The sequence below is a fragment of the Bubalus bubalis genome, chromosome 19, assembly GCF_019923935.1.
Source record: "Bubalus bubalis isolate 160015118507 breed Murrah chromosome 19, NDDB_SH_1, whole genome shotgun sequence".
In the NCBI taxonomy this organism is placed as follows: Eukaryota; Metazoa; Chordata; class Mammalia; order Artiodactyla; family Bovidae; genus Bubalus; species Bubalus bubalis.
In genome coordinates, this window is record NC_059175.1 from 14,194,444 (window position 1) to 14,222,211 (window position 27,768).

The 27,768-nt window shown below is 43.1% G+C and overlaps 1 long non-coding RNA gene across 1 annotated transcript; it reads left to right on the forward strand.

Annotated features, from left to right (window-relative positions):
• LOC123330527 lies at nt 1-27,103 on the forward strand. Its single transcript, XR_006546494.2, has 3 exons — nt 1-2,679; nt 21,120-21,299; nt 21,842-27,103. It is a non-coding gene; the product is annotated as an uncharacterized LOC123330527 (long non-coding RNA).
• Nucleotides 27,104-27,768: the final 665 nt, after the last annotated feature.

The following is a 27,768-nucleotide window of genomic DNA, read 5'->3' on the forward strand; positions in this document are numbered from 1 at the left end:
TGGGTTGCCATTCCCTCCTCCAGGGAATCTTCCTGACATGGGAATCGAACCTGCATCTCCTGCATTGCAGGCCGATTCTTTACTGTCTGAGCCATCAGGGAAGGGAATCTCAGACACACTGGCTGGAGGCCAGGCCTCACTGTGAGCCCTCCAGGTCTTTTAACCAACGTTCAGTGAGCATTGATAACGTCAGGACACTTTGCTGGATGCATGGTGTTACGGGTTGAATTGTGTCCCCTTGAATGTTTTGCAGTTCTAACTCCAGTCCCTGTGAATGCAACCTTATTTGAAAATAGGGTCTTTGCATGTGATCAAGTTAAGATGAAGTCATGAGGGAGGGCGCTAATCCAAAGTGACTGGCTCCTTATAAAAGGGAAATTTGGACACAGAAAGACCAGTCACACAGGGAGAACGCCATGTGGAAATTAGTGTTCGGCTGCTACAAGCCAAGAGGCTACCAGAAGCTAGGAGAGAGCCTGGAGCAGATCCTCCCTTCATGCCTTCAGTGGGGCGTGGCCCTGCGCAGACCTTAAGCTCAGACTTCTAGCCTCCAGAACTGTGAGACAATATGTTTCTGTTGTTTAAGCCACCCAATTTGTGGTACAATATTTTGGTAACCTCAGGCTGTGCTGTGCTTAGTTGCTCAGTCGTGTCTGACTCTGCGACCCCATGGACTGTAGCCTGCAGGGCTCCCCTGTCCGTGGGGATTCTCCAGGCAAGAATACTGAAGTGGGTTGCCATGGCCTCCTCCAGGGGATCTTCCCAACCCAGGGATTGAACCCAGGTCTCCCACACTGCAGGTGGATTCTTTACTGCCTGAGCCACCAGGGAAGCACCAGGAAACTAATACAAATGGGCAGCCATGAAGATGAAAAGGATAGGACTTCCTGCCCTCATGGAGCTCACTGTCTCTAAGGGCATGGGAAGAAACAGTTGTATTTCAAGCCGAACGAAGTACATAAAATAACAAAAAGCAAGGACACTGTTCTGGTTGTGCAAGCTGGAGAGTAATGCCAACTGTAGAATGCAAGGTGAAGCTTCACACTTTGATTTGTTTATTCTTTTCCCCACATTTTCATTTATTCACAGGGAGCTGTCAATTATATTAATCAAAAGTATAAGCTTTGGAATCACAAGTTCAAATTTTGCTCACTTAGTTTTTAGTGATGTGATCCTGGGAATGTTATTTGTTGTTGTTATTATTCAGTCACTAAGTTGTGTCTGACTCTTTGCAGTCTTGTGGACTGCAGCACACCAGGCCTCCCTGTCCTTCACTACCTCCTGGAGTTGGCTCAAATTCATGTCCGATGAGTTGGTAATGCTATCTAACCATTTCACCATTTCTGTCGCCCCCTTCTCCTTTTTATATCTTCATTAAGGCTCTTTTTCCCCAATCTGTAAAATGAGGATAATCATACTTAAATCATAGAGTCATTATCTTTGTTAAATAAACAGTATATTGGAATCTATATATGCATATATCATATATATATATAATATGTATAAATATTTCAGTACAGTGCCTGACACACAGGAAGTGGCATAAATGGAGTTGATTATCTGCAGCAGAGGCATCAGCAGTTCTATTTATCCACAAAATTCATTGTGTCTGCTATGAGTCAGTCAACATGTTTGGGATACAAAAGTAAGGCAATTGTTCCTGCCTTCAAGGCGTTCACAGTCAAGCTCCTTCCTGTCACAGAGACAAATGTGGAAGCAAACAATTACAAAATAATAGAATAAGTAGTGGTAGAGGTAGATGTCAAGGGAGAACCAAATCTGGGGTGTCTCAGTGAGGGATCAGGGTAGAGGCAAAGAGGTGATGCTTGAGTTGGGCTCTGAAGGATGAGTAAGAGTGTGTTGAGGAGAAGGCCATTCCAAGGAGAAGGAAGGAGTGTGTACAAAGAAGCAGAAACAGGGAAGAATGGGCAACCACGTTTGGAGAAGGGCAAATTGTTTGGTACAATGGAAGCAGAGGAGCCTGGAGGTGATCGTGGAAAGATGGGCAGGGCCATGTTACAAAAGCTCTCTATGCCAGTCAAAGGAGTTTGGACTTACATCTCTAGGCAATGAGAGCTTTTGAGAGACTTTTTGTTTTTTAGTAATGGATGCTAAGTAAGGGTAAGCTTTTAGACATGGTCCTCTAGCATTAGTGAGAAGGTGAGAAAAGAGGCAGGGGAAACCAGTTAGGAGGTGATCATATTAGTCAAGACCACAAACTATGAAGACTAGCGCTGAGTCAGCAGTGGTGGGTGGGCTCGGGAAATGGGAGACAGTGTGAGCTGACATCTGTGATGCCTTGTGGCTGCCCTTCATTTTTTAAACACTCTTCCAATGCTTCGGGAATTTCCCAGGAAGCCTTCCTGACAGATGAGGAACAGGCATGTGATCTAGGCTTTGCCCATTAGTACCTGATTTTAAAAAAGAGGGACGTGAAGAAAGAGATAACAGGGAACACATTCTGCAGAGGAGAGTGGGGGCCACTGGGTTTTGAGAGACAGTGGTCCTAGCTATAATTTCCCACTCTGGAGTTTGTTGTGATCTTTGGGGCCTGGGTCAGCGGTGACAGGTTTCCTCTGGACAGCTTGGCAGGGTGATTTGGGCATTGCTCTTGTCTGCAAATCTGCCAAGTTGGACCTTCGGCCCTCCTGAAGACGCTGTGTGCTACCTGATAGTTTAGTAAGTGCTTTTTGATTTTTCTTAAAGCAGCTAGAGTGGATTCTGTTGTTTGTGACCAAGAACACAATCTGATACCAGCAGAAATGATGGGATTTGGTGATAGACTGGGGATGAGAGAAAGGGTGAAATCTAGAATGACACCCCGAATTCTGTCTTGAGGGCCTAGATGAATAGTAGTGCTGTCAATCATGCTTGGAAATGACAGGGGATGAATGGAAGGAATAGTGAGCTCAGTTTCCATGCTGAGTTTGAATTTCCTTTTGGACTTGTGGGTCGTGCACAGCAAGTTATATGGATCTGAGTATCAATGAGAAAGTCTAAAAACAAATTGTGGACTGGTTGTTGTTGTTTAGTCACTCTGTTGTGTCCAACTCTTTGTGACCCTATGGACTGTAGCAGCCAGGCTTCCCTGTCCTTCAGTATCTCCTGGAGTTTGCTCAAACTCACGTCCATTCAGTCGGTGATGTTGTCCAACCACCTTATCCTCTGTTGTCCTCTTCTCCTCCTGCCCTCAGTCCTTCCCAGCATCTGGGTCTTTTCCAATGAGTCAGTTCTTCACATCAGGTGGCCAAAGTATTGGAACTTCAGCTTCACCAAATCAGTCCTTCTTTATGGTCCAACACTCACATCCATACATGACTACTGGAAAAACCATAGCTTTAACTATACAGACTTTTGTTGGCAATGAGTCTGATGTCTCTGCTTTTTAATATGCTATCTTGGTTTGTCATAGCTTTTCTTCTAAGGAGCAAGCATCTTTTAATTTCATGGCTGCATTACCATCTTCAGTGATTTTAGAGTCCAAGAAAATAAAGTCAGTCACTGTTTCTATTGTTTCCCCATCTATTTGCCATGAAGTGATGGGACCAGATGCCATGATCTTAGTTTTTTGAAAGTTGAGTTTAAAGGCAGCTTTTTCACTTTCCTCTTTCACCTTCATCAAGAGGCTGTTTCTTTTTGCTTTCTGCCATTGGGGTGGTGCTATGTGCATATATGAGATTGTTGATATTTCTCCTGGCAATCTTTATATTCATTCAATAAATTAATATAAATTGAACACTTACAATCTACCAGGCACTGGGGAAGCACTTGTGAATAAGACAATTATGAAAGTTAGTCACAGAGTCGGATCCAACTCTGTGATCCCACAGACTGTAGCCTGACCTGCTCCTCTGTCCATGGAATTCTCCAGGCAAGAATTGAAGGGGGTTGCCATTTCCTTCTCCAGGGGATCTTCCTGACCCAGGGATTGAACCTGGATCTCCTGCAGATCCAGGTTCTGCAGGAGAGAATCTCCTAAGGCAGATTCTTTACCAACTGAGCCACTAGGGAAACAAGACCATTATAAAATTTAAAATTTATAATCTAATAGGATAAATAAAAATAAGTAAACATAAAATACGATTTTGGAGTGATAAATGTTCACAAAGAAAAACAGAGTAAAGCAAAGTGGTAAAGAATGATGGTTGGAGGTGGGGTTGGAACAGCTCTTTCAGAAAGGGTGTCCAGGAAGTTGTTTCTGAGGAGGTGCCATTAAAAGGAATTAGGGAGTAGGTCCTACAAAGGTTCGAAGACAAGGAGAAGCAATCTGAATGAAGCAGTGCAAAGGGAAGATAAGCATAGTGTGTTTTAGGGACAGCAAGAAGGACCATGTGAGCAGAGGAAATGAGCAAGAATAGAGGGATAGAGATTGCTCTTGGAGAGGTGGTCGGGGACTAGTCGTATGGAGTTTACATTGTTGACCATGTTGAGGGATTTGTATCTTATTCTAAGTTTGATGAGAAGCCATTAGAGAGTTCTGAGCAGGGAGTGAAATGATGTCACTTAAGCTTTTAATGACCACTGCTGCCATTTGGAGTAGAGTCTTCAGGAAACAAGGGCCAAAGAGGGTAGGTCAGATGCAAGGCGAATGCAGGAATCCAGGCAGAATGATGGCAGCTTAGACTCAAGAGGTGATGAGAATGACAGGGTGATGAAAAATGTTTGGATGCTGGATATCTTTAGAAAGTACAACCGATGGGACTTGCCAGTGGAATTGCTGTGGATATTAGGGAGAGAGAGATCTCAAATGACTCTCATGTTTTTGGCTTAAGGAATTAGGTGACCAGTGGTATGATTTAACAAGGTGGATGAGAGCCAGTTTGGGGAGCAGTGGTGTAAATCAAATATTTCATTTTGGACTTAAGTTGGCGACGTCTATTAGATATCAAAATGGAAAAGTTTGGGGCAAGAATGATCGATTTGGAAGTCATCATCTCAGAGACAGTATTTAGCCATCTCCCTTCCCTCTCTCCCCCATAAATCTCTTGCCAAATCCCCCCTGAAACCTTGAGGGAAGCCTCCTGTTGTGGGTGAGTTATGGGAGGAATCTTCATCGTTCCTCTCTGGCATAAGTCTTTTCCCAGAAGGTCTGTGCTGAGTCTACCACAAGTAAAATGTAGAAAATAGGAAAAACAGAAAACCAAGGCAAGAAATTTTAAAGAAAAGTACATTGCATTGGGTTGTTTCTGTTGTTCAGTCGCTGAGTCATGTCTGACTCTTTGCAACCCCATGGATTGCAGCACGCCAGGCACCTCTATCCACCTCTATCTCCCGGAGTCTGCTCAAATTCATGTTCATTGAGTCCGTGATTCTATCTAACCATCTCATCCTCTGCCTCCCCCTTCTCCTGTTGCCTGCAGTCTTTTCCAGCATCAGGGTCTTTTCCAATGAGTTGCCTCTTTGAGTCAGGTGGCCAAAGTATTGGAGCTTTAGCATCAGTCCTTCCAATGAATATTCATGGTTGACTTCCTTTAGGATTGACTGGTTTGATCATTACATTGCATTATGAGTTTTACATTTTTAAGTTGAGTGCATACATAATATATGTGTGCTACATGTTTTAGGCTTGAATCCTCTGTAAGGTAGCAACTGTTTTGTTTTGTGACTTCTTGAGAAGCAGCTTGGAGAAGTGGTTAAGATCACCGGCCTTGGAATCCCACTTCTTGTTCCAATTTAGAATGCATAATCTTGGTTTTGGTCTATAATCCCAATCTTGGTCTAGTTTGGATCCTTTCATATCCTTATCTATAACATGGAGATTATAATAGAACTACAGGTTTGGGGCTATTGTGGAGGTTAAATGACTCTGTAAAGCCCTTGGAGCGGTGCCCATGTTGAATGCATTCAGTAACCACTCAGTTCAGTTCAGTTCAGTTGCTCAGTCGTGTCCGACTCTTTGCGACCCCATGGATCCCAGCACACCAGGCCTCCTTGTCCATCACCATCTCCTGGAGTTCACCCAAACCCATGTCCACTGAGTCGGTGATGCCATCCAACCATCTCATCCTCTGTCATCCTCTTTTCCTCTCACCTTCAGTCTTTCCCAGCATCAGGGTCTTTTCCAATGAGTCAGCTCTTTACATCAGGTGGCCAAAGTATTGGAGTTTCAGCTTCAGCATCAGTCCTTCCAATGAACACCCAGGACTGGTCTCCTTTAGGATGGACTGTTTGGATCTCCTTATGTCCAAGGGACTCTCAAGAGTCTTTTCCAACACCACAGTTCAAAAGCATCAATTCTTCAGCACTCAGCTTTCTTTATAACCCAACTCTCACATCCATACATGACCACTGGAAAAACCATAGCCTTGACTAGACGGACCTTTGTTGGCAAAGTAATGTTTCTGCTTTTTAATATGCTGTCTATGTTGGTAACCACTAACTGTTAGTATTATGTGTTTTGTAGGAATGTAGGCCTGCTGTGAACCCCATGTAGGAAATGCTCAAGCACAGGCTAAAATACTCTTACTGTTAAAGTGTTGTAAGGGAATACAGTACTGGAATATGAGGGGACAAGGGTGTCTGGATCTAACATCATCTTAGATTATTTTCCATTCTATGAAATAATTCCTGTGCTGCCTGGGAGCATAATATGTGAACCTGAGGACAAAGAATGAGGCTGGTGAACCGGGAGCTTCTCAGGGCCCTTTCAATGCCACTGCCTTTCTTGAGACACTTGTCCTCATCTCAGGTGCCAGATGGCTGGTTGTGCTGCCTGCCTATGTGGGTTCCCTGCTTCTCCATTCCTCCTATTTAGTCAAGTCCCTTTGCCACATAACCCCTTTCTCTATCAGCTTGAGAGATAACCCATCTTGATTCTTCAGGTGAGTCTTTGATAGCTAACTGGCCGTAAGGATGCATCTTTCATCTTTCCTTTCAGGCAATATTTAGCATTTTAGCAAATACTACTATGATGAGGTTGCACAGGTGAATGAGATGGGCACACCAAGCCAGGGAGGGGATGGTAGAGCCCACAGTGGACAGTGTAGTGGGATTTGGACAAGTCCCTATGGTCCACCCTGCGGGAGTCCTTAGAAGAGTTATTCTAGAACGGATTGAATTCATCTAAACTCTAAGCTCTGAAGAATAGAAAATGAAGTTTGTACACCCAGTGCGTTTCACTATGCCTGTAGCAATGGGACTCTAATTTCTCTGGAGAGAATGGATAAGACCTTTCAGGCTAGTAACAAGGATAATAAAACTCTTTTGCAGCTATGTTTGAGTGCTGTGCTGCTATTCTGAGACAGGCACCATATACCTGTGCTTGTCTCAGAAAATCCAGGTCAGTATACGTGGTTTGCATTTTTTTAAAAAGAACATAATAGAGCCTAACCATAACAGTGCCTCCCGCAGGTGATTCCTTCCAGACGCAACTGGACAGGACAGCACTCTGCTCTGCCTCCCCCTCACTGAGACTGTGAGAGGGCTGGTCCGTGTCTCAGTATTTAATGGTGTGAGGGGTCTCACTAGGGGAAATGTCACCACTTTGAGTCTTTGTGTAAGTAAGTGAGCAGCCAAGAAAAAGCTCCCATCCTCTGTCTGAGAGGACTTGACAGCCAAGTGTGATGAATGGTTCCTGACCAGATCCTGAGTCAGGAATAAAAAACTGTCAGAGAGATTTTTCAACTATTGAAGAAAGTTGAATATGGATTGTATGTTAATTAGATCCTTACTATTTAGAGTCTGGGCACTGACCAGCAGTGGCAGCACCTGGAAGCGTGTTAGAACGCAGCTTCAACCTCAGGTTGTCTGTATGCGCATTAAAGGTTGAGAAGCATTCTATTAGAATATTAGATGATACTATTAAATCAGTTTAACACTTCTTTTTAAGAAGTTCTTTATTTTTAATTTTTAATTGAAGCATAATTAATTTTCGATATTGTGTTAGTTTCAAGTGTACAGCAAGGTGATTTAGTTATGCATATATTATTTTTCAGATGATTTTCCACCATAGGTTAGTATAAGATATGGAGTATTGTTTCCTGTACTATACAGTAGGCCTTGGCACTTACCTATTTTATGTAAGTAGTAGTATGTGGGAGCCTGGTGGGCTGCCGTCTTTGGGGTCGCATAGAGTCGGACACGACTGAAGCGGCTTAGCAGCTTCAGCAGTAGTATGTATATGTTAGTCCCAAACTTCTAATTTATGCCCCCCTCATCCCGTTTTATAACCATAAGTTTGTTTTCTATGTCTGTGAATCTATTTCTGTTTTGAAAATAAGTACATTGGTATTAGTTTTTTAGATTCCACAAATAAGTAATATCATATGATATTTGTCTTATTCTGACTTACTTCACTCAGTATGACAATCTCTAGGTCCATCCATGTTGCTGCAGATGGCATTATTTCATTCTTTTTTTATGACTGAACAGTATTACGTTTCTTGGTTGTGGTATTACTACGTCAGGGGAATGCTTCTGTGTGTGTGTGGAGGGGAGGAGCATCTGGGTCATCCAAGTAGCATTCAGAGGCATGTCCGCAACCCAGACCAAAGATGAAGCCTTCAAGGGAACTGGATCCTAGACTCTTGCGAGGCACCGTGGCTTGTTCTGCTAGAGCCGTTTAGAGTCTTTTACTAGATGGGATAGCCCAGACATGGAGATGGGTACTACACAGAGGAGAGAAGAATGATGGAGGCAGGCTACCCCCATGGGAAGAAATTCCAACCGCAGAGGCACTTGGGGATTCATTCCCAGTGTGTGACAAGGCAACGAGGTTAGGAGTTTGGGTGTGTCCCCTTAACTCAGTGGAGAATTTTTCCCCTGTGTTGGATGACACAGCTGAAAATTCCTTCCTTCATATGTTATAATTCCCTTTGGTTTTCCCCAACCCTTTTCTGAGGTCTGACAACACCCGTACAGTGCTGTGCATCAGTGCCCGGGGAGAAGAGACCTGACTTGTGTTCACAGCCCCCAGTGGAGGACTTTGCAGAGGGAGCAGTGTCCTTCCAGGGGGTGGGGGTCCCAGGGTTCCGAGCTGCATTTTTCAGAAGGGGAGGTGAGCTGCTGCCAGCTCCTGGGTCTCAGTTAAGTATCTCTGTCTCCTCTGCAGGTCTGAATTTTGTATTCAAGATTATTAACTTGGAGACCTTTTCTGTACTTGCCAAATCACATAAGGGAAGTGGTGAGGATGGACCTCCCCCAAGCCCCATATGTCTGTAGCTGTAGAGGATTTGATTCATGCTGGGCGTTTATTTCAAATAAAGACTAGCACAAATGGAAAAGATCTGAGAAACTGCCTCCTCCCATTGTTTCCAAATTCCACTCAGGTTTGGAACTTTTTTGAATAATTTTCATTTTGAAACTTGAAAAGGTAGAAGAATCCAGCCTCCTTCTGCTCGTAGGAGACATAGATAAGCATCTCCCACAAAGGTACACGATTATGTTACCCTTCTGGAATCCTGGTAGCCAATTCAAGTTGTTTTTGAAGCACAATGCTACCCATGAGGCCTAAACTAAAAGAACCAGACATTCCAGATTGACTCAAATAATTCCATTTTTTAAATGTAATGTTCTGGCACCTCTGTGATTTCCATATTTGTTCCAGTTTTCATCACACCCTGTGATATTGAATGGCAAGATCAAGAACAAAATGCTTCTCTGAATGACTCAGCTGCCTTCCTACCTTGTGGCTGTCAGGTGTAGAGCACAGTTTATCAGGAATTAGAGGAAAGCAAAATTTAGAATTTATTTCTCTTTGAGAATTTAGAGAATTGAGAATTTAGTTTTCTTTCAACAAATATAAAGAAGGTAAAATTTGTTATGTGGTTGTATGGGGAGGGAAAATCTCATTAGAAAATAAAAAACAAAGGAAGGAAATCCTCAATAGAAACTATGGATCTTTGATGACTTTTTCATTTCTGCATGATTTGAGATTTAGAAGAGCCAAGCTGAAACCTATTTTGTTCCTCACTCTATCTTATAATTCGAGGGGAAAATGACATTAGTAACTATTGGACCCTATTATTCTCCAATACCCAGTAATTTAGCTTTGCAGGCAAGTCACAATGCAAGTCACCCCAAGATAAGTCTGTTTCATTTCCTTTGGAACTGTTTGTAAACATTCAGAGCTCAGAACTGGGCTGTCCACGCCATGGTCCATGCAGCATGGCTGTGTTGTCTCTGACTCTACAGAACAAGAGTTTATACAGTTGAATTGGAAAACAGCTCTCCTGTGCTATGTCTAGTCCAGTCTGTGTAGGCCAGGCTTTATCAGTTTTGGGTACTCTGTGTGATAATTACTCCTTGCCAAACACACTTGTCTGAATTATTCCATGAAACAACTTGATAAATGGGTTTATCAAGCCCATTAAGTCTTGAAGAACTTAAATTAGTCCCAGATGACTCTCTCTCCAGTTAAAAAATGAATTTAAACAAAATCTGAATGTAAACATATTTTTAACTCAGTTCTATTTCAACCACTGAAGCACATTCTGGCAGTAAGCACTGTATCTATTTTTTTGGCATTTATGACTTTTGCGCTTGTTGGAAACAAACAAGATCTCAGGTGCCTATATCTATTTTTTATATTTATGACTCTTTTGTGTTTGTTGGAAATGAACACGTTCTTGATTTTTTTATCTGTAAAATAAAATAATAACAGCTGCTTCATAAGGATTTTAAGATGATTAAGATAGTAGACAAAGTGATTTCACAGTATGAGGTACATAGTGAATGTTTAATAAATTTAATTCCTTTAGTTCATGGTACATGTATAATGACTATCTGAAAATAGAGAGTTCCTAGGAAATTATTTCACAAGGTGAAATGGCAAAAAGTGAAAAAGCAATTACCTTAGGGCACATCTTGCTAAGGAGGCACAAAATAAATCAAGATATCCTCACAGACAGTTCAAAGCTGTGGCATTTTTTTTAATTGAAGTTTGGTTGATTTACAATATTGTGTTTGTTTTGGAAATACACCAAATGATTCAGTCATACATACATGTATTTCTCACTTTATTTTCCATTATAGGTTCTTAGAAGATACTGAATATAGTTCCCTGCTCTATACAGTAAACTCTGTTGCTTATCAGTTTTTTGTATAGTAGATGATATCTGTTAATGCCATGCTTCTAATTTTATCTCTCTCCCCATTTCCCCCCTTGTTAACCATAAGTTTGTTTTCTGCATCTATAAGTCTGTTTCTGACTGATATATAGATAAATATTATATGATGTAACTTATCTGTGGAATCTAAAGGATAATCCAGAAGCTATGGCATCTTGATGTTGAGATGCTGAGTGTAGTTTCTGGGGAAGGAGCTCGGCAGGGCCACTTCTCACCACTTGAGCTGGGTGCTACTTTTATCAGTCTCTGCAAGTCAGACACTGAAATGTATTTTTGCTTTTCACCTTTTTTCATAAAAGCAAAAAAATCCTCCTCAGATTTCTTTTAGCAAAAACAGGTACTAACTTAGGCCTTTTGTAAAAGTGAAATGATGTAAAGTCAAGTTTTGAAAAGTGGGTAAGACCTGCGTTAATATCCATTGGTTTTCAAATTAACATTTGTCTTTCATTGAAAAATAATGAGGTTTTTTTAAAAAATTCATTTATTTTATTTATTTTTGGCTGCTCTGGGTCTTCATTGCTGCACACGGGCTTCCTCTGGGTGTGGCAAGCAAGGGCTACACTTTGTTGCGGTGTATGGGTTTCTCGTTGTGGTGGCTTCTCTTGTTGCCGAGATGGGCTCTAGAATGTATGGGCCTCAGTAGTCGTGGGGCACGGGCTCAGTTTTCCTGTGGCACATGGGATCTTCCCAGACCAGGGATCAAACCTGTGTCCCCTGCACTGGCAGGTGGATTCTTAACCACTAGACCACCAGGGAAGCCCAATAATGAGTTTTAATGGCAATCAAGAGCTAATATTTTGTGCATTAGTTAAGTTTTAAAATTGAAGGCTGTTCCTGATCTGCTTTTAAAGCCCTCTGCTTCTCTGGTCCTATTCCACACCACTTCTTTCCTGCCTCCAACTCACCGGTCTGACAGAACCATGTACTAGTCCTGATACATTCCACAGTTTCTTTTCCACCTTTACTGAGATAAACTGACATGCAGCATTGTGTAAGTTTCAAGTGTATAACACGTTGACTTGATCACTTGTATATTGCAAAAATGCTTACCAGCACAGCATTGGGTAGGGTGTGCCACCTGCATCACGTCCTAAACGACCATTTCTTCTTTGCAGTGAGAACATGTAAGAGTCCCTCTCTCAGGAGCTTTAAAGGATGTAATACAGTATCATTAAATATGATCACCGTGCTATGCATTCGATCCTTGGAACTTTTAATGGCTTTACAACTAGAAGTTTGAACTCTTTGACCAACATTTCCCTCTCTCCTACCACCCCATGCCTCTGGTAACCAGTATTCTATTCTGTTTCTTTGAGTCTGAGTTTTAGAGTTCACACATATGTAATAATCAGATAGCATTTGTCTTTATCTGGCTTATTCTGACTTAATTTCATTTAGTATACTGCATTCAGGATCCATCCATGTTGCCATAAAGGATGGATCTTGAACGCAGTATGCTAAATGAATCCATTCTTCTTGTGGTTGAATTATATATATATACATACACATCTTCATATCCATTCATCTGTTGATGGACACAGGTTATTTCCATATCTTGGCTGTTGATTGTAAAATTTCTTTCTTTTTGCTTAATTTATTTAATTTTTACTTTTTTTGGCCACATGGTTTGGCTTGATTCAAACTAGGGATTGAATCTGTACCCTCTGCATTGGAAACACAGAGTCTTAACCACTGGACTGCCAGGGAAACCCCTGACTCCAGCCCCATAGTTGCTTATATCATTTTTCACCTGTCAGTTAACTTCTTCCCTAGTTTTCTTGATATGATCCTATTCTTCCTTTAAAGTAATCACATCTTTTCTTCTACAAAGTCATCTCTGATTTCCTTAGTACAAAAATAATCTCTTCCTTCTAGTCATTCTCATGGCATTGCATATTTTTAAAATAAAAATTTAAACATAGAATAGGATTAGATTTATAGAAAAGGTGTGAGGACCGTGTAGAGAATTCCATATTCCTCTTAGCTAGTGTCCCTTAACGTTTACACCCCACATTACTGTGGTACATTTGCCACAACTAATTAGCAGCATTGGTATACATACTGAGCACTTGCATCTATATTGTAACTGACTCGTAACTGTGAACTCCTTGAAGTCAGGCCCCGTGGCCATTAACTGTTCCATTTCTGTAATACGCACTGAGCCTGTTTCCCGCTGAGCACTGTGTGAGCGCCAGAACAATACGCGGCACATGAAAGCAGAGCTGTCCTCGCTCCTTTACTTGCCTACCTCAAGCAAAGCCCTCAGTTTGTCTGTTTATTTAAATCAACTTTTTGTTGGGGTAGAACATCCATGCCGAAAAATGCGATCATAAATTACAGAGCTCATTGGATTTCCACAAGCGAACACACTCATATAATTCACCCACATCTTCAAATAGAATATTTCCAGCACATTTTCTTTCCTCAGAAGTCCCCCGGTATACCCCTTCTGGTAACTGCTGCTTTCCATTTTTATGTCTGATATTGCCCTCAGTTTTATTTTAACAATGGATTCACAATCACAGTATCTTGGTATAACCCACTTTTATATTATCATATCCATGCAAAGTGGCTTGAATCTATCTATTAAAAAATTAACTGCTTGATTAAAGGAAGTACAATGAAGTAGCTTTCCCAACAGCCAAACAATGTCCATTGTCTTTGCAGTTTATATAGTTTCTGCATCAAGGTCCAGCTTATGGTTGGAAGTACCCACTCTGGCTGAAGGACAATTCCAGGCTGACAACATCAGTCAGGCCAGTGTAGGAAGTAGGACATAAAACCATTTTGGTTTCTGTTCCCTTAGAAACACATGGAACAAAATAGAGTTTGCCAAATGGAAATATACAAAACCACCGGGGAAATAAATGTTATTTTTAAGCTTCTAAGAGGCTATCACAAATAACTGGGAGGAGAGTGGAAAGAATTCAAAATGCAGGTGACCTTTTAACAGGCAGAACACAGCAGGGTCAGCAAGTGCCTAGAGAATGTTGTGACTTGGAGAAAGATTCTGAGAGCCCAGGCCAAGAGGGACTGACCTCACTGGACATGATGAGAAGTAACTGTGAAGGAGCTGGCTTTTCCCTAGTCCTGTGAGAGCCAGACAGCAAAAAGGAAACCATCCTCCAGAAATGGAAGCTTTGAAAACCACTGGCTACTAAAAGAGGACCAGATTTTGAGATCTGGGAGCTGGTGGGTTTGCTGCTGGAAGGCAGGTCTGGAGTGTTGCCCTCCAGAAAGCTGGTTCTCCTCTCCTCTCAGAGCAAGCACCATGGTGGTGGGTCTTAATGCTGCCAGTTGGTCAGTCTAGCTCTCCTCTCAGAGATAGCATTGAGGAAACGGACTACACTGGACACAGAGCTCTCGCATAAAGGGAAAGCGTCCCCAGACCAAGCAATGAGGGAGAGGGAAAGCCAGGGCTGCTCCTGGCTTTCCCCTGGGTTACAGACAGTCATGACCAGGCACGGCTGGGACCTGCAGTGTTCTGGTCCTCACACAACTAGTAGGGTGGTGTGCCCATTTACTAACTAGACTCACAAGTGACACAGTGCATAAAACCTGGGAGCAAGGGCCCTGGGAGGCTGAATTTACTCCCCAGCTGCCTTTGTCCCACTATCTCCTGCTCCTATCACGACTTGCAGGCAAGGTGACTTGCAGGAGGTAAAATAGAAGTAGGCTTATGCAGGAGCCCACAGAGAAGTTTTGGATGGCTCATGGGTTCTGCTTATCCCAGCTATCTGGAATCTTACAAAAACATTACACCAGTCTCTCATAAAATGGAGCAGGGACTTTCCAGAGGGCAGATCACAGCAGGGCAGTAAATGCAAGTGGTGATTCTCTCCCTTCACTTAGACCAGCTCTCCCACCTTTTTTTCTCTGATTTTATTATTATTTTTTTAAATAATACATTGGAGCTTGTGACCAACAGAATTAAAATAGATCATTTAATAACTGTTCTAAAAATAATCAAAAGATGCCTGCTCCTTAAAAGAAAAGCTATGACAAACCTAGACAGTGTATTAAAAAGCAGAGACATCACTTTGCAAACAAAGGTCTGTATAGTCAAAGCTGTGGTTTTTCCAGTAGTCATGTATGGATGTGAGAGTTGGACCTTAAAGAAGGCTGAGCACTGAAGAATTGACGCTTTCAAACTGTGGTGTTGGAGAAGACTCTTGAGAGTCCACTGGACAGCAAGGAGATCAAACCCGTCCATCCTAAAGGAAATCAGCCCTCAATATTCATTGGAAGGACTGATCAGTTCAGTTCAGTTCAGTCGCTCAGTCGTGTCTGACTCTTTGCAACCCCATGAATCGCAGCACGCCAGGCCTCCCTGTCCATCACCAACTCCCGGAGTTCACCCAAACTCAAGTCCATCGAGTCAGTGAGGCCATCCAGCCATCTCATCCTCTGTCGTCCCCTTCTCCTCCTGCCCCCAATCCCTCCCAGCATCACAGTCTTTTCCAGTGAGTTAACTCTTCGCATGAGGTGGCCAAAGTACTGGAGTTTCAGCTTTAGCATCATTCCTTCCAAAGAAATCCCAGGGCTGATCTCCTTCAGAATGGACTGGTTGGATCTCCTTGCAGTCCAAGGGACTCTCAAGAGTCTTCTCCAACACCACAGTTCAAAAGCATCAATTCTTCGGCGCTCAGCCTTCTTCACAGTCCAACTCTCACATCCATACATGACCACGGGAAAAACCATAGCCTTGACTAAACAGACCTTTGTTGGCAAAGTAATGTCTCTGCTTTTGAATATGCTATCTAGGTTGGTCATAACTTTCCTTCCAAGGAGTAAGTGTCTTTTAATTTCATGGCTGCAGTCACCATCTGCAGTGATTTTGGAGCCCCCCAAAATAAAGTCTGACACTGTTTCCACTGTTTCCCCATCTATTTTCCATGAAGTGATGGGACCAGATGCCATGATCTTCATTTTCTGAATGTTGAGCTTTAAGCCAACTTTTTCACTCTCCACTTTCACTTTCATCAATAGGCTTTTTAGTTCCTCTTCACTTTGTGCCATAAGGGTGGTGTCATCTGCATATCTGAGGTTATTGATATTTCTCCCAGCAATCTTGATTCCAGCTTGCGCTTCTTCCAGCCCAGCGTTTCTCATGATGTACTCGGCATATAAGTTAAATAAGCAGGGTGACAATATACAGCCTTGACGTACTCCTTTTCGTATTTGGAACCAGTCTGTTGGTCCATGTCCAGTTCTAACTGTTGCTTCCTGACCTGCATACAGGTTTCTCAAGAGGCAGGTCAGGTGGTCTGGTATTCCCATCTCTTTCAGAATTTTCCACAGTTTATTGTGATCCACACAAAGGCTTTGGCATAGTCAATAAGGCAGAAATAGACGTTTTTCTGGAACTCTCTTGCTTTTTTGATGATCCAGCGGATGTTGGCAATTTGGTCTCTGGTTCCTCTGCTTTTTCTAAAACCAACTTGAACATCTGGAAGTTCATGGCTCACGTATTGCTGAAGCCTGGCTTGGAGAATTTTGAGCATTATGCTGAGACTCTAATACTTTGGCCACCTGATGTGAAGAGCTGACTCACTGGAAAAGATGCTGATGCTGGGAAAGACTGAAGGCGGGAGAAGGGTGTGACAGAGGGTGAGATAGTTGGATGGCATCACTGACTCAGTGGACATAACTCTGAGCAAACTCTGGGAGATAGTGAAGGACAGGGAAGCCTGGCATGCTGCAGTCCACGGGGTCACAAAGAGTCAGACAGGAATTAGCGACTGATCAACAAAAAATAATTAACCCCTTATCTCCACAGGGAGTTTTCCCCATAGTTGCCATATTACTACCTTCTTGACCTCTCTTTCTCAGCGGAGTGGAGGCTGCATCCTCTTCTGTTGCCAGCCTCCATCTCCATTGCAAAGCCCTGTGACCTCTCACTTCACAGACACAGAAAGCTCATCCTGCAGCCAGCCCCCACCCTAGTTCCCCACCCTCAGCAATATGGAAAAGGGCGGATGTTTTCAAGTTCTCTCTCTTTAACATATACTGGATGAAATTCTTAGTTTGGGTTTGTATGTTTCACCAAAAACCAATCCCAGGCAGACATGAGAGGCTGCAGAGTTGGTCTACCTGTTACCTGGATTCCAGTAAAAGATGGAGGCATCCTGGTGGTGGTTTAGCCACTCAGTTGTGTCCGACTCTTGTGACCCCACGGACATCCCACGCCCATGGGATTCTCCAGGCAAGAATACTGGAGTGGGTTGCCATTGCCTTCTCCAGGGGACCTTCCCGACCCAGGGATTGAACCCGGGTGTCCTTCACTGCAGGCAGATACTTTACCAACTGAGCTATGAGGGAAGCCCCATCCTAGATGTCCATAAATAGAAATAATATTTTCGTATCTGAGAGTACATCCACTAAGGAGGTTCTAAAGGAGCTTTACAGAAATGTTGGCTAATCCAAGCACATGGACTGTATCTGCTCCCACATTAAGTTAAAAAAGATTCAAAATTATTTCCTTATAACACGACTGCAGCTGGGCAGTGTTTAACGCCTGAAAATCTATTGCAAAGAAAGACAAAAAAGGCTGGAAAGAAACGCATCAAAATGAACAGAGATGGAGCCCGCAGGGTGAGCCGTTGCCTGATTACCTTTTCTCTATAATTTTCCAGCCTTTGAAATGAGCATGTCCTACTTTTATAACTATGAAAAGAAGCACAGAAAGTCTTGAACTTTGCATTTAACCAGTGGGCCAAAGCAATAAAGAGCAGAGGCTCCGTGGCGGGGCACCCAGCGCTCCTCCGGGCCGCAGGGCGGAGTTGGCTACCACCGTCGGGGCGGGGCGGGGTCCCGGGACCGCCTGTGGGGCTCAGGACCCCGCTCTGCGCCGGAGCCTTCAGAGGGGAGCCTGTTTTATCTCTGCGCACCTATGACGTCACCCTAGGAAAACCAGAAAGCCCCGATTAATCACGAAGTCACGACTAATCCCTGAAAGGAATTCGGGTCGGGGTGAGATGAGAGGGTGCCCCAGACAGCGATGTCAGACGCTGCCGCGGGGGCCGCCGTCCGGACAGCCACGCCCCCTCCCCGGCAGGCTATGCGCATGCGCAGCAGCCCGCAGGTCGCTGGCCGGCCACCTGCTCCCTCCAGCCAGGCAGGTTTGCTCTGTACTAATACCGTGCTTGACCATCACCACGGTGCTGAGACAATGGTTTGGCCACCATCTGCAGTAGTATCAGAGCCCCAAAGCGTAAATTAAATCCTGGACCGTAACTGGAATTCACTTGGAGAGAGAGGCTTTTCTTATTTTTAAAGTATAGGGTTTTATAGCTACCTGCTTTAATGAGATCTGTATTAGAGTTCCATATTACTCATGACTTGATTTTTATTAAAATTGTTTTAACGATTTCCAACCATTGTTAGCCCGCTCCGTTAGCCAGTTGCTGGAGGATGGCCGGGCTCTAGGATCCAGAGTTAGGGTGCAGGCCTGTGTTCCCCAGGAGCCCTTGCGGGGAGGCACCGCAGCAAAAACAGAATGGGCACCTAGCAGCATTTCATGGAACAGGGCTGCGGATGCCTGGAGAGGCTTGCCAAAGGATGGTGAACCTTGGATGCTGACTGTTTTCCTTGGAGATGGTCCTCACACTGGTCTTGCTGAAAAGCTATGTCCTCTGGGAGAAAAAGTGATCAAAGGATTCTAGGGATTCTGGGATGTCAGTAAAGACATCAGATAGTGAAATATGTCGTTCTTATGAATGGCTTTGTAAAATCTTCTGAAAAGAATTCTGGGTGAGGTGACACACTCTTTTCAGGCCAGTCAAGCAAAGGGCTTGATGCATTTTAAGTGGGAAGCTACTGGACTCTGCTCAGGAGGCAGTGCTGGGAAGAGTGCCCAGGAGCACAGGGAGTGAGGGACACTTCCCTTTGCCTTCACAGCGTCTCATCTCACAGCAGACTCTTCCATGAACTTTCCTTGTGGGCAGTCTTGAAGGAGCTCCTACTGGAGTCCCTGCAGCTCAGTGCCCCAGCTCCTACACCCTGTGTGTGTTGTCTGGTTTATCAGGCACATGTTAAACTGTGAGCCATACTATGAACCACACCAGTGAGCAGGGTGTAGGCAAGTACCTGGAACTTGGGGATGAGTGGAGTTAGAGCTGGAGTTGGGGTCCACATGAGCAGCACTGGTACTCCTAAAAAATGCCCATAAGTGCAGACTGCCCTGCTGATTTGTTTTAATCACGTCAGGACTTGACACGATCTTTCTGTTTTCTTCTTTCCTTCTTCCTCTCTCTCTTCCTCCTTCCCTCTCTCCCTCCCTCCCTCTCACTCACACATACTCTCTTTCTCATTCACACACGCACTCCCTCACACACACACTCATACACTCACACACACACTTTCTTACACACATATACTCTTATTCACTGTCTCACACACACTCTGTCTCTCTCACACACTGTCTCATGCACACACACACTCTTTCACTCATTCTCTCACACAGTCTCTTTCTCACACACTCTCTCCCACACACACTTTGTCTCTTTCTCACTCACACACACACTTTCTCTTTGTCACACCCACTCACACTCTGTCTCTTTCTCACTCAGGCACTCTGTCTCTCACACACATTCTCTCATTCACACACACTCTCTCTCTCACACACACACACACACACTCTCTCTCTCTCTCTCACAACAGAGGTCTCACTAGGCTTGCTTTATGAACTTCACCAGCACGCTCAGTGCTGCATCACGTTAGATTGCCTTGGCAGGGAGACAGGTGTTTATCTGCTTTTGATCACTGTTGGAGTCTCAGGCCTTTAAATCTTTTGAACTTAGATCCATTGTTCCACACTGGCTGCTACTGATTCTACAACCCCAGTGCTTTCTTGATTATATTTATTTGGCTAAAAGGTGATGCCTTTTCTGCCTCTTGGACCCAAGGGGCTGGGGATGTGGAGGAGGGTTCCCAAGCCATAATCAGTAGCTTGAGTCCCTGTGACCTGTTTGGAGCTTATAGTCAACATCTAACTGGGTTCAGAAGTAGCAGTGGGTTTATGTAGCTCAGGAGAGATATGCCAGTTCAAAGGTGTGGGAGGAAAAGATAGGGATGTTTGGTGGCTACTAAAATCAGAGCTTCTTAAACTGAGGTTATCATCAGAATTACCCAGGAAACTTAAAATAGAGGCTTCCAGGGTTGGGAGTGGAGCAGACATCTGTGGTTTTCAAAGCTCTTGGCTGATTCTGATATCAGGTAAGGCAGGGCCCACTGGTTTGTGGGCTACTGTGAATGAGGGGTAGCACTCAGCTTAGGCAACACAGTGTTTCTGGGGGTGAGGCTTCTAATCAGAAATAATGAGGTTTTGGAGATATATTTAGCCCAGTTTTCCAAAATTAGCCTTACTGTTGGGGATGACCTTAAGACTTGGGACTCAGCTGAAGGGATCTGGGAAGAGGACCAAAGTACCTACCTCCTGAGTGATTAGGAGGCAAAGGTTTGCAGGTCCCTAAGCCTAAAGGAAAGGAGTTTGGCTTAGGTCAAAGAACCATCAGTCTTTTGAGGTAAACTGTATGTCCAAATTGCAGATGAGGAAACCAAAGCTCAGAGCAATTAGGTGAATCATCTAAGGATTCCCAGCTAGTTGGTGGCAGAGACAGCGTTTGACCTTTAGGCTGTTTGATTCCCAAATATGAGTTCTTTTGATGTCAGATTTCATTTCCCTTTTCAGAGGCCTTTTTAGTCCAAGAAGGGAGTTGAACATAAGTTGAAGAGTTGGGGTAGTGGAGGTGAGCAAAATTTAAGGAACGAATGATAGTGCTAAAAGACGCAAAGAGCGTTTATTTTGAAAACTCACAGTGGGGTTATTGTTTCAATTAGGTTCTCCATAGTGTGAGATTTTAGTATATCCATGATATCTTCAAATCAGCATGAGTATTAGGTAGGGGCATAATAAACCAAACCAGTGGAACCAAAGGATGCTTAGGTTCTAAATTTTAATAAACAATTATTCATACCTTTCCAGAATCACTTAAAAGGAAACTGGTATAACTTTGATAATACAGCCCTCACATTTTAGCAGTGTCTCTACAGTGCTCACCGTCTTGGTTTGAGAAGGAAGTCGGCAATGACTTGGAGACCATGCCATACTTGTAACATGGGCTTGAGAGTCCAGAGCGGGGAGAGTAAAGGAAATGACAAGGCACCCTTTGGAGGATGAGGACAGAAATCCATGTAGGAAAATAATCACACCTTGGGGATCATGAAGGGTCTGTAAGTACTACCGATTACTCACCAGTTGTAAGATCTCCCAGCATTAATCCATCTTGGCAGTGGGAAGGATGTTACCAAATGATTACATTGCCTGCTGGCTTCTTCCAAACTCCTGGCTGGAAAAAAAATGAGTGAATATTCACTCTGGATGATGGAATTGTTTCTTGTATAGAGTCTACCTCAAGGAGGTCCTTCAAACAAATAAACTGGGATTTGAAATTTTATTTTTTTGTTGACCACATTCCAACAAATTCTGAAGCATCTAAGTCGTATCCTGGAAGCAGTTTCCTTAAATTTAACCAGACTCATGTCAGGCCAATGACCACCGAGGTTATATTTTAGCTTTATATTTTAAATACTCTGGAAATGTCAAACTTGGCCCCATCATATTGGATGAGACAGAGGGAAAAAAAAACTTGGTTCTTGAAGGTGCTGCAACATTTTTAGGTCAATGTTTACTTAACTTCCAGCACATAACATGATTGAGAAAAAGTGCACTTGCAGAAAAACAAAATAAAAAATATTTTTCCCTCTATTTGTAGGAGATACTTTATTGAAAAGCAGTAAGGATAATGTGGGATAGAAGACAAGAGGAACTGCGTTCAGGTGCTAGAAGAATTCTTTGGCTACTATGGATTTTGAAATGGCTAGCCCTTCTTCAGGTGATACTTGATGGGATTGTCAGGGGCAAAAAAATAGCCCTGTTATTAACTAGCAAACCTCGGGAGACACTAAGTGTCTTGGATAAAGGAGAGAGAGAGGTAAGTGTGCCATTTTAGCATATTACTAACCCTTGTCAGCAGAGAGGAGGTTTTCTTTAAAGAGAGGCACTAAACACATTTTCACATTATACCTACAGAGAGGGTCCCCCGGAGCCAAAGGCAGGTTGCCATCCAGGAACATAGTATTCTCCCAGCTCAGCAGGTCATGAGGACCTCGTTCTTAAACCTGGGACTGTTGCCAGCTTGTGGAGAGACACTTTGGCTACTCATATAGCTCACAGGCCTGGGAAGAGTGTCTTTGTTCCACATCTTACTGGGTGGCCATGAAATTGTAGGCCTGGTGAAAAACCATCTTCCTCAAAGTGCTGCAGATGGTTGGGGGCCAGAGGCAGAGGGCTGTGGTCCCAAACGGTGATGCTCAGAAGCCTCTTTAGTTATCGTAGAGTCTGAACTTCCAGGCAGATCTATTTCTTGAACAAGCCATGGGCCTCTGCAGGTGAGATGGAACATCGGATGGCCCAAGTCATAAATGACTGTTTTGTCACTAAATCGGCTAGCTTGTGCCACAAGTTTTACAGGCAGACAAGTATTTGATGAGTATTCGTGGTGGGAAAGTGAGGTGGTACAGGCTAAGTCATGTGGAACAGGCAGCACTTTTAGCTTCCACCTGTTAAATGCCTTGGCTCTGAAGGCCATTTTATCTCAGGGAATATTTCAGACCCAGCATCTAAGGTCAGAGTTAAAAAAAAAAAAAAAAAAAAAAGGAGGAGCAGGACAAGAACTGCTGGTAGGAAAGGGAGAGTCAGGATTAAGAGGTGGGAGGAGAGAGTTCCAAGAAGGTAGTGTTAAAAACCCTGTGAAGTCAAGCCCCAACAAGGGTTCTCCTCCCAACCCCTGGTGTTGTTTGAACCAACAGAAAGAGACCAGGTTTGGTTCAGAAGCAAAGGAAAGCTGTCTTCTTTGATCAGAGGATGTAGAGGCAGATAGATGCTCAGGCTCTAGAGCACATGCCGTGGGATAAAAGAGGATCATTGGAAATGAATCTTCATTTTAACCTGTATCAGAAGGCAAGGGCTTTTTATAGTCTGAAAGTTCCTAAGGGTTTTCTTTTGTAATCCTAGCTTGTCCTAATTCTCTCCCATTCCCCATGGTTGCAGATGAGATTTGAAAGTGGCAGGAGAACGCTAAGTGGGAAAGAATCACTACTCAAGTCAAAACTACTTGAGTTACATATGAGACCCTTGATTGTTTCCAAAGCATCATTCAAAGCACAATAAAAGTAAGTTTGACTTTTAATTGTTACACCTTAGGTAATGAAGGGCCCCTAATAAGGTTCTCCCAATTTATTCTCATTCCTATATCCTTGGGGAAAAGATTTCTGAGAGTGAGTTGAGCTTAAGGCAAATGAAGCCATAGTACCAGGGGAAAAAATCCACTAATATTTCTTGTAGCAGATTTAGTACTGCCAGAAAAGGATACCTAAGGGATTATATGTAGAGAACAAACACGGTAATCTTGATGTTATGATGGGGGACATTTCACTGATTAACTTTTTGAATAGTTTGCTATCTACTAACTTTGAAGTATTTCTTACAAAAAGATGGCTGTGGGAAGGTTATATTCAAACACACCTGGATAAATCACCCATTGTTTTGGTGAACTCACCTGTTTTTTCTATCTGATAAGTTACCCAGCCTTGGAGCACTAGAAATACTTACCGAGATCATTAATTATATTTCCCATCATGGACACACTGTGTTCAGGAAGGGCTGTCGTGGCCACTGCTGGGAACTGAGAACAGACAAGCTGTCCCATTTGTCTTCTGCACTTCTAGCTTGATTGCATAGGTGTGCTTGACTTTATGCAGTTTCTGTGAAACATTCTGCATATCATAGAACACAGTGAATTTACTTAGGCACTTATTACATAAAGGAAGGACTAAGGGATGTGAAATAATTTTAATCTACGTTTTACCATTTTAAATTTGCATTTCCAATAGATGCATTTCATTCTCTAGCTTTCTGCTTTAGGGCAGCATCTAAGTCTGATTTTCAGGAAACAGGCATTAGAAGTGTTGGGGAAGTTTGTTAAAAATCTAACAGAAAAAGCAACAGATGCTTGGGCTCCCACCCCAGATCAACAGACTTGTCATTTCAGAGGTCTGGGAAATTGATTTTAACAAGCTTCCTGACCCTTCCACCTCCCCCATGGTGATTTGGAACACATCAATATATTTATGGTCTCACATTCTGTGTTGTTTCTCTGGTGGGGGAAGGAGGAAGGAGAGAGAGATGGGAGGGGAGAGAGGGAAAGAGAGAAATTCTCGGTTTTGCTCCAAACCATGGACAAAGAGAGAGTAACCTCTGTTGAAAGGAGGGCGGAGAAGGGGACGGCAGAGGATGAGATGGTTGGATGGCATCACCGATTCAATGGACATGGGTTTGAGCAAGCTCTGGCAGATGGTGAGGGACTGGGAGGCCTGGCGTGCTGCAGTCTGTGGGGTTGCAAAGAGTTGGACGCAACCACTGAACAACAACAACAAACCTCTGTTGATGGTTTCTTGCCTCCTGAAATGAACAAGGAAACAGTTGAAGAAATCCTGGGTGTTTTTGTAAAGGGCACGCGCTCGTTGGGTGGGCTGATAAACCTGGGGCTGAAAACATTTGAAACGGCAAATTTTCAAAACCATGAATATTTGGAATTTTTAAAAATAAATAGGAGCACACTATCACAGTTACCATAGTTTGAATCCTAGTAATTTAGAATTTGTGATTCTTTAGAGATAAATATAAACTTGATTCTTGTCAAATAAAATATTTGGAATTTTAAAAAATCTGCAGAATATCCAAACCAAGAGTCAGTGTTCCAAGGTTTCATAAATTAAGGATTTTAAAAGATATATAAATTCTTGAATTCAGCCATTAATTGTGCCTGTTAACAGGATTTTATAATGTTAACTAGGTAATATAGGTTATATTTATAATTTCTCTTAATCTCATCTAATTTAGTCATACCTCTATAGATCTTAGTTTACATTATATACTGTATAAAGGCAAATTACATCAAAATATTGTCTTTTTTGGCTGAAGTTGGGTCTACCTAACAGTCTTAATTTAGCATTCTCAATCCTTGCATGAAATTGGATTTGAAGGGAAATCATTTAGGTGGCTCTAAAAGGAATAGGGAGCGTTGCATAAGAGTTGTGTTTGTGGTCTCCAACCAAGTTCCCTCTGCCTGTGGGCCCAGCTCTGGCCTCTGGGTGGAGGTGCGTGGGGGAGGTCTCTCGGGGATTCCGTCTTGGTTCACTACTGTGGCGAGGCTGACGGCATGCTTTCCCAGGCCTGGAGGCTTCCAACCTTGGGGTGATGTGCAGTTTCACTCCCTTGTCTAGCCCATCATGACTTCCTGTTCTTTTTCTGTAATGTTTTTCAGATCCGCTCCTTCCTGTTTCTTTCCCCAGCCTGATTCTGGTCCAGGCTCTAATTACCTCACACACACCTGCACTCTACTCACATCCTCTTTCCTGTCTGCAACTTTTCCTCTCACCATATTTTTTTCTTCACATGGTTGTTAGAATCCTCTTCCTTAAGCATCCTTTCCATCACACGCCTCTCCCAGCAGCTCCCAGTTGCGTCAAATGCAAGCTCCAGTCCTCTCTCATTGCCCAGACCATTATCTCCTTGACAGCTGGACCCCACTCCAGCCAAACAAATGTCCTGACACGATGTCTATACAATGCTACAACATCTGGTTAATTCAGTCAACTCTGTCAGATCTTCAGTTAATCATCTGGATGTTTTGTCTACAGGACGCCAAACATCTGGATTGACTGAAGAAATCTATGCTGATAGAGTTTTTTTTTTTAAACTGAATTGACCAGATGTTTTGGCATCATGTAGACACATCACTGTCTCCTGCATTTGTCTTAATGGCTTGTCTGCATAACGTTCTCTCCACCTGCAACATGACCTGTCTCCTCAATGCCATGTTCTCCCTTCCTTCCAAATTATGGTCAGAATTCCCTCCGCCACAAAGCAGTTCTAGACTAATCCCACTAAACCACAGTCTGTGTTCATTCTAGCACTCACTTCATTTTTACACATATAACTCTTGTCAATTGAAGTCACTGTGTTGTGTCTTTCTTCTGGGCTGTTAGCCTTCTTTGGATTGTAACCCTATAGGTATACGAGAGGTGTACTGTAAAGCAGTCTGGTTTGTATAGCAAGAGGCGTGGTAGTCTAGTGACCAACTCAAAACTCTGGGTTCAGTCTTGTTTTAGATTTCAGCAAGCTGCTTTGCTTCATGTGTGACCTGGACACATTACTTAACTTTGCTAAGCTTCAAGTCTCCTCCTCATTTGTAAAATGAAGACAACAGTAGAGCCAATCTCATAGAGTTGTTTATAAGGATTAAAAGAGTTAATACAGATAAAGTACTTAGAAGAGTGTCTGGCATAAAGGAGGCATCCATTAAATGTTAGCTGTTATCATTATATGCTTTATAAAGCTTGGTTTTTGTGTTTATCCCTTCTTTTGACTGTGACAGGTAGGTAAGGCAGCTGATACTGTTCCCATGTGAGAGGAGAAAAGTGATATTAAGAGGTTATATTGTTTTTCTGTTAAATCAGTTGCATGTCTGAAGCCTTATACACATTACACGTCTGGCTTTCTACATATTACCTATTGGCCCTCGGCTCCCTCCCATCTCAGGAGTTAGAATATCGCTTTCTATAAAGAGCATGTACTCAAGGAAGCCATGTATGTTTTCCTACAGACCAGAGGTCTCTCCAAATGCTCTTTGGATCTGTGCCCACCTGTGACAAAGTATCTTATAGTAGAAAGAGAAAAGGACAATGTAGTAAGTTTTCCTAAAGTTAAATTTCTTCAAATGTTAGAGCTGTTACTGAACTGAAGTTATAACCTTCCTTCATTTTTAGTATAAAAATCTCCTAACTTTCTGAAATGATGGTAATCCAGTTCAGTTCAGTTGCTCAGTCGTGTCCGACTCCTTGCGACCCCATGAATTGCAGCACGCCAGGCCTCCCTGTCCATCACCATCTCCTGGAGTTCACCCAGACTCACGTCCATCGAGTCAGTGATGCCATCCAGCCATCTCATCCTCTGTCGTCCCTTTCTCCTCCTGCCCCCAATCCCTCCCAGCATCACAGTCTTTTCCAATGAGTCAACTCTTCGCATGAGGTGGCCAAAGTACTGGAGTTTCAAGGCTATGATGGTAATATTAAGTGATAAAATACAGATTAACACTATATAACGTTGGTCGCTCAGTCATGTCCAACTCGTTGCGACCCCATGGACTGTAGCCCGCCAGGCTGCTCTGTCCATGGGCTTCTCCAGGCAAGTATACTGGAATGTGTTGCCATTTCCTTCTCCAGGGCATCTTCCCAACCCAGGGACTGAACCTGGGTCTCCCACATTGCAGGCAGATTCTTTACTGTCTGAGCCACCAGGGAAGCCTCAGTACTATAATGGATCCTGTTTTTTTTTTTTTTTGGAGGGAGGGTTATTCATTCAACAAATATTAAGCGTCTGTGTTTGCTAGGCATGGTTCTAGGCACTGGATCAATAGTAAAACTGACCAAACTCCTTGTCCTCCTAGAGGGCATTCTGTGGTGGGAGATTATGATAAAAACAATTAACATCTGTAAAGCTTAATTTCTCATCTGTAAAATGGTAACAAGAGTTCGTACTTCCTCCATAGGGTTGTTTGTAAGAGTTAAATAAATCAAT